Source organism: Aulostomus chinensis, chromosome 18, assembly GCF_037954235.1.
Source record: "Aulostomus chinensis isolate RoL2024-O1b breed Wild chromosome 18, RoL_Achi_v1.0, whole genome shotgun sequence".
In the NCBI taxonomy this organism is placed as follows: domain Eukaryota; kingdom Metazoa; phylum Chordata; class Actinopteri; order Syngnathiformes; family Aulostomidae; genus Aulostomus; species Aulostomus chinensis.
Genome location: NC_141337.1, coordinates 7663989 through 7672363, shown reverse-complemented (window position 1 = coordinate 7672363; position 8375 = coordinate 7663989).

Genomic DNA, 8375 nt, shown 5'->3' with positions numbered 1-8375 from the left:
TTTTTCCCGACGGAGAGAATTTGAATGATTTTGTTATGATAGGGATTTATCCAACCTAATCCGAAGTAGTTTGCTATCTGTTTTTCACTCTTGCCTGGTAGGTTCATCTATATCCTGCCTCCTTTTTATCCTCCAAGTGGTAAAACAAAATACTACATTTTCTTTGTGAGGGATCAGACAAATAATTGCAAGGTTTGAGGAAGAATGGTTGATCCTCAAGATCTTGGTGCAACAATTTTGCCGTGATTATGATAATCAGCTCAGCAGTTAAAGAAGAAGCAATTTAAAACTTTCCATCATATTGACTTCAAAGGGCAGTCTGTGAGATTACGGTTAATTATGAGTGGAAATGGAGTGAAATTGCATTTGAAAGGATTAATAGTTTCCGTAAAAGGTTAAAAAATTTTAATAGAGTTCGTTAAGTTTAAACCACAAATGGTCTTTCACATAAGTTTCTATTCCAATTTTGAAAGTTTAGTGCGCAGTCGTGTTCCTATGTGCATTTACTCTCTGTCCCACTGAGCTGTTGCAGCATTTTTTGGGGGTTGAGGTCATCTGCTTCCCAGATTTGATGCAAAAGTAAACCATTATTGACCACTTGAGAGTTGACAGCCATAAATCCCTCAGAAGTACTGGATTCAGATGCTAAGAAACTGAGGAACACAGAAGAAAATTTCAGGCTGTGGTTTGGTACCAAAAACTTTTGACATTTTAATCTTTTCTTCGTAGAAAACGATGATGAAGTGCTGGGAACTCTTGAAAATGTACCTTGAAAGACCTTGAATATAACTAACCCTGAGGGAAACAGGTTAAATCATGTTTAAATTTATGAAACAGAATGCATTGAAGATACTTATTTCTTGACCTTTCACAATAAAACTACGAGTCACGGAAAAACAGCTTCATTAATTGTCTAATAAAACGCTGAAGCACTAAACTCCTGTACCTCTGTGGTGAGGTTTTGGTAAAACTCCTCTTGGTGGTGCTGTTGATCAGGCTGTGCAGTTAAAAAGCTCCATGATCCATTTATTATGCTCCCCCTCCTGTAATCTGGAAGCTGTAACACAAGCACCCACCCTTGTCTGTGACAGATGAATTATTTTCATTACCTGCTGTGCTGTTGAACTTCGTGACTGAAAGATGATCCAGCAGATTATACGGCGCTCTAAAAAGGAAATTACCCATACGAGCTCTGACTGGACGTATAGATTCGGAGTGAGTTCGTAATGGGCCTTTTATGTCAAATGTAATTTATCTCCGTGTAATCAACTGCTCAGTTTTGCCATCTAGAAGCAATTATGTTCGAATCACTCCACGCAGCCTTTTTTGAAAGTTTGACCTCGGTAAAAGCCGCAAACCAATTCAGCTTTACGCAGTATTGCGATTTCATAATTCAACCCATGGGGGGAAAAAAAAAAATCCAAGTGTAACCTGTTTGTTGAGGTGTCACAACCAAAATAAACTCTAACATTCAGTAGTTTCCCATCCTGCTGCCAAACTATCAAAATCAGTCACCCAAGCATGAGGAACATCATGTTCTCTGTCTGGTGTTTTTCATGGAGGCTGTAGCTGCCATTAGCCACAGCAGCCCGGCGTAATAAAAGAGCTCTTTCTTTATCGGATCGCTTTTTAACAAGCTCATTTAATTTGATATTTCCCAGAGTGTCATATATGAGCAGGGATGAGAACACGCTTGCATAAGAAGTCCTGCCGTGTTTACACATCCAGGGACTCTCCCTCTCTGCAAAACATAAACCTCTACCAGACCCAGCTTATTATTTTTGCTCCTTTATCAAAGACAAACACGAAGTGCACTTTAGTTTGGCAGAAAACTCTCTCTAGGAATGTTGTGTTTCTGCTAGGGTTGTAGTTGGATTTTTCTTTGGGATAACAGGAATGCTTTTGCAGCTGTTCTCCTGTTTTGGGGTCCTTGGTGTTCTCTTGATCCGGTCATCAAAAAAGGAGTTTGGGATGTTTTATCAGGCAGTGGCACTTGTGACAACGACGGGTGGTTATATGTCACCGACATGTTTTTAGGCTTCTGCACGGGCAACAGCTGAAGGTCAGAGGTCAAGTGGTCCATCCCTTTTCATGTTATCTCAGGAGCACCGAAAGGGAACGTATTCAAGGATGGACTGAAAAGATTTTTGGGGCTCAAAGGTCAATATCTCCTCACATAAATACGATGTATCAACATCTCCTTACGGGAATTTATTCAAATGTTTCACAAATGTGCGTCATCTTGGATGAATGAGAAGATTTCGGTGGTTTAAGGTCAAAGTTCAAGGTCACTATGACTGAAGATAGATGCATGTCTGGTTACAACTCAAGAAGTCCCTCACTCGTATTTGTGGAATTTCACATAAATGAAATGAAATGATGAAGTGTTGATGTCTTATATCCAAAATAGGTCAAAGGTCAACTCTTATGCGACATCATATTTTAAAAAAGAAGGTACTAATTCATATGCCTCATTTCAATGCCTCATAGCTCTGTGTATACATACTGTGTGTGTTTTTGCTCAGTCTTGAGGGAACCTCTGTGGTTTCCATGTCACAAAACTCTTTAATTCTCAATCCATCATTTTCCTCAGGTAAATTGACAAAAACTACACTTTTTCCACAGATTTTGGGAAACACAAACTGGGTGTTAGCTCTCATGCTATTGCTGTCTCTTCAGCTGTACCTGCAGGACTCCTTGCACATATACCACATGACCAAAATGGCGAAAACCAGACAAAATTAGCCTCACACCCTAAGCTACGCAGGTGGCGTTTCCACGATTAAATGCATTAATTTAGAAATTGATAATCTGTGTAAGATATGAAACACAGGCAGGACACCAGATGAATCCCCCCCCTGCAGAAACATAAATTCCCTTGAAGTCTGGACCACATATGGTCTCTTATGAGTCTCGACAAAATGCAGCTCCAAGATCTCAGTGAACAGTGTGTGTCCGTATGAATTCAGGGCTCTCTGTATTCCATCGATGCAGGATGAGTCAAGATTTCAGAGAAGGTACTTTATGCTACGCTGCTTTGAAATAATATTGATGTTCACTTTCCTTCTGTTTTTCCCCTACAAACACTTGCAGTGTTCAAACAACTGATAATATTTCAACAGCAGCACATACTTCTTTGCTGTTGTAATGAAAAAACACGGTGTGTGTTAAATCCAATATAAGCATTTTGGTAAATCTTTTTTTTAATCCATTATTTCTGCCCAGAGAATCCTGGATCACCTGAGGCGTGGAAACGCTGGATGAGCAAGGGTGATTTTTCCATTCTGACCCAGTTCATGATGCCTTTGCTGCAGATTGCTTAATGAACAGCATAAACACTTGTAAAGTATTTAACACATACATGACCGAACGTCACGTCCATCCAGCTGATAGAAGTCCCAGGTGAGTCTGGGGCATCGTCTCTTTCCCCAAAGGCCTTGTACCTTCCCACATCACAGGGAGTTTATTAGCAGATCACCAGATAACATTGTTCTTCCAACAGTTTTCCACGACCTGTCCGACCCCCTAGCCATTGTTTCCAGGCTCTTTTTTTCACGCAGCAATTTGGCTAATTACATCAGGAAGCATCGGACAATATGAAAATCCGACAGGGGTAAAGAATGTCAAGCACGCCCACAATCCTGCACACATCTGCATACCTCTGCAAGGGAGTTGCATAAGATGAAAAGTCAGGACATCTTGAAAAAAAAAAAAAGGAGAAGAAGTGACAGTCGTGTAAAATGACAGCCGACTTTATGATTGTTCCAGACTACAGGAAACCTTGAAGATTTTCCTGGAGACAAAATGTTCCACTAATAAATTCCAGAAAAAAAAAAGACATTTTAGCTCTTGAAATATTCAGTCACACACACATAATTCATAATACTGACAAATCAACAAGCGCCAGTTTAAAGAAAACAGTAGCAGCAGACAGAGACGTTATTAAAGAATATCCACACTTCTCCAGTCTTGGAAAATCTTCTCTAACGTCCTCATCTTTCCAGACAACAAATCAAAGCAGACAGTTCTGCTAGAATACACAGTGGAACGGCGATACGGAGAGAAAAATATATTTAGTACCCAAGAAATACAGTTTAATTCTACAATTTGATCAATTTATAGCCGCCACAGTATAACATTTGTTCATACATTAATCGGTTTGGGAAAAATTTGTATTGAGTTACAAATTTTTAATTAGATTTTGCCACCAGGTGTAACCGGTTTTCGCACTTAATTTTGGGGTCAAGTTTCTTCTCGTTCATTAATCAGTGTTGGAAAATCTTATATGGGGAAATTTGTTCCCACAATTTGATTATTTTGGGATCATGAGATATGTTTTCTTCCCACATTTTGATTAATCTGTGTAAACAATTAGCCTATTGTGACCACATATCAATCAGTGTAGGAACAGTTTACATCTTGTAGCCTCAATAGTAGATTTTCTCTCTCCATGGCCTTCTGGGCTCAGTAAAATCAACCATTTATCTTGTTTAAAGTTATATTAAACTCTTTATACAAAATAAACGAAAAACCTGCCAAAGTTATTTCACTGCAGTCCAAAATGGTGTTTAGAAATATTTGAGTTAAACGCTGATATCAGGCTGGGAACATTATGGAATGTTGCTTGAAAGAGGATTTCCAGTGTCGATTTGTGTCTGGACCCATGTACTTTTGTGTGTTTGTGTGGTGTGTGTGTGTGTGTGTGTGTGTGTGTGTGTGTGCTCCTAATAACCTCCTAATCCACTACTGTAGTAAACAAGTGAAGTGGCGTGTGTTGAAAATCAAGATCCAGACCACCAGTTCTCTGTCAGCCCTCAAGATCCCGGACTCCCTCCCAGGATTGTAGCGAGTCAGTGGGCCGAGTTCACTGTGGGTTCTCTGGCAGGTGTGTGTGTGTGTGTGTTTATAGAGTTACAGTTAGACTACATGTGAGTGGGCATTCGTGTGCGCTGCGTCCTCTAAATCCAAACAACAGAACTGGCAGCGTGTTGTTGTTTCTTTTCCATGAGCTTACCCACATTGAAATTGAACCTCTTGAGGATTAACTTAGCAGTGTCCCTTGTTTTGGTTGGGTGCTTTACACAGATTTTGAGTTGAAAAGTTCTCCCTCAGCTAAATGCGCATCTATTGTGTGGCTTGGGGAGTCGGCTGTGATTCGTGCCAATAGTGCCCCCGTGTTGAGGGACGATGCAGCCACCGCAGACGGAGGAAAACAGGCTGCAGCATCAGGTCATGCTTCTCTTTGTTGAGAATGCTTTTGTTGTTCTTCGGCCGTTACCAGGCACAGAATAAATAGCTCTGCTTAACCAAAGGCATTTGCCTCCCTTGCTGCTATGAATGCACCGCCATGAGAAACATATTACCAGTGGTTACGAGTGTTTAGCTTTTTCTGGAAACTCTTTTTCACTGTTTTTCTTTTTGCAACTATTGCTGGAACACGAGAGAGAAATGCTCCGTTTGTCCCGGCAAACTTACAAGATGTAGAATTTCCTGCAGGCTTTGATTTGTCATGATTGATCTTATCTGGATGACCCACAAGAGAGGAGCCCCCTGTCACTGATGATTTGCCCTTGTTTTGCTCCTCGTCTGGTCCACTTCTACTAACCGCTGATATCCATCAGCACTAAAAGTACTTGAACTTATTGTAGACTTTGTGTTTGCACCGAAAACTTGAGGTCAACGGTGGAATGTAGCGGGAGTGAACTAATTTAGAGGGTGACACTGAGAGGTCGAAGCATCGAGATTCCAAAAGGATGACGGAGAAAATGACTTGATTAGCCATACGTTTAATGATTACAGAGACAATGATGTAAAGTTCAGCTGAGGTTATTAAAATGCTGAAAATGAATAACCAAGAAAGTAGGAGAGTCTGTTTTCCAAAACGCATCATATTTTAGCTCACCTCCAGCATGACCCCCATAAAAGCAGCATAATCAGGAACATAAGCGTAAAGGAATTTCCCCATTATGTAAGGTGTGAGGGGAACCACTTCTGAGAAAGCTGCTGCACTGAGAGAGATCTAGAGATGGTAAGATTGGGACGGACAGGGAGAGCAAAAACACGACAGTTAAAGGAGACAGAGAATGACAACTTGAGCAGGAGGTCAGGCAGAAGGAGAGAGACTACCGGGAGATGGGAATGTTCCCATTATGTCTTTCTGGGGATGGGAACAGGCCACTGATGGAGACTGCAGGTAGATATGATGGGATAGAAATCTGTATACCCTTCAGATGAAACTTATTGGCCAAACTAGGAAGAGGAGGAGGAGACGGAGGAGGAGAGTCCTCTTTCTGCAAAGCCAGCATCTGTGCGGTTGGACATCAAATCCATGTGTATGGGCTTTAGTGTATCAAGTTAGAGGACATGTATCAATCATCGTGAATAAGTCAAAAATGTTCCCTGCAAAGTCACGCATACATAAGAAACTGAGTTACACATTGCACCTCCAGATTTTTCGAGCGTCGGCATGGACAGAGGCAGGATTGTTTTTCCCTGCAGCAGGTAAATAGAGTTGCTCGTCAAAATAAACGGACGGACTGAAGCACCAGTGGGGCGACAAGCTGTAGTCAACACAACAAATACAGCTAATTGTAGTCTAACTAGCCTGAGCTGACCGCTCATGTCGTTAGTGGCAACTGTAGACTTTTTCAGCAGCGCGTGTTGTGGCATGCAATCCCCTCGACAGCCATCATTGCAAAAGCTTCAGTTTCCTGTGCCCCACCCCCCACCACGGGGACCATGACCCTTAACCATTAGCTTGGTTAGCTCATGTTATGTGTGTGTAAACTTCGAATTTCGGGGAGGTTTGAGTGGTGTTGGGGGGGGGGGGGGGGGTCGGGGATAAAGTTCAAGTGTTACGTAAGGGGATACATGGTCCCCCCTTTAAACCAAAGGTCACAAAGAGCCTTGACAACTGATGCTTATTCAACTGTGTTATATATAACTAATAATATCTGCCATTATTGTAAGGTATAACATTATTTTTGTCAGATATGCCAATTGTATGTCAAAATTAGTTTCAGTACAGAGTACAGAGTTAGTTCCAGGGATAAAAACAAGAACAACGTGGTGAATGACTGGATCCTGCAGAGGCTCCAGGCCCACTGTGAGGCTTGTGTGGTGGCCACTGAGACAACAGCACTGCACATGGCCTCACATAATGCTGTTTCTGTTGGACCTCGGAAGCAAAGCTCCGGTTGTTGAGTGGTTCTTTGCTGCAGATGCAAACGGGCAGGAGCACAAGGGCCAGAAAAAAAAGCGTTCTTAGATAGCTGTTAGATGGCTCTGATTATTTAGAACAAAGTGCAATTTATCACAGAGTTACACAAAGTACAACAATGAGTACAAAGAAGTACTGGACATGCTTTGCACCAATAAACCAAATGAAAAACCACCTAAACAAACAACAATATGATGGTTGGAGACACATGAGAGGTTGTTGCAGTTCTCCTATTCATAGTAACTGATGATATTGTTGTTTTTTTTGTCTTTTTTGGTAAATGTGTTCCCCTGGAGCTGAAAATGATCTTTTACTCTGTGATACAAATACAGAGTCCTGGAATGGCCATAGAGGAACTGTGCTCTTTTGGGTTTTTTTTTTTTTTAGGTCAAAGTACGACTTGTTCAATAACCACATGAATTACTCAACTGAGGGAAACAGGTCATATCTCTTGATCACAAATTCATCAAACTGAGGGAACGAGTTCTTGTACATCTTGTATCCTACAATGAAATCCTGGAAACAAGTTATAGCTTCCGCATACAAATTAATGAAATTGTTGAAACAGATTAGATCTCATTGCCTCAAAAATAACTAAATTGAGGGTACAAGTTGTATCTTGTCGCATCAAAATATATGTAGAGTACATTTTCTCCATGGAAATTCCAGAGCTCAGTAGCAAAACTCTTTTGTCCCGTTGAACTTTCCTCGGTATTTTGACTCAGTAGGTAAACTGACAAAATTCTCTTAAAACTTTCAACATTTCCAGTGCCATTTTATGTTGCTCCTGGCTCGGAAAACAGGAAAAAAAAACGGAATGTTCTCCTCATACATTCAGATAACAAAGTGTTTGACATTGACTAGCAGACGTGCTTTACATAATCAAATATTTGAGCAGTCGCAGTCATGATACCACGCATACAGTATGTTCCAAAACTACCAGCAGAACATAGACGATAAAGTCAAAGTAGTGTCCAACAATCTTTACAGCTTATATAAGAGACTGTTGTGACGTAATGGTGTTCTTATATTCTGTTCTTTATATAGACTCAAGAGATTTAGGAAGAAAATGCCATCTTTAAAAGCAATTTGTTTTCGTTTAATCTTTAAAAACCATTAAACTGAAGAGTTTAGCTCTAATCCAGGGAGTTTGTTG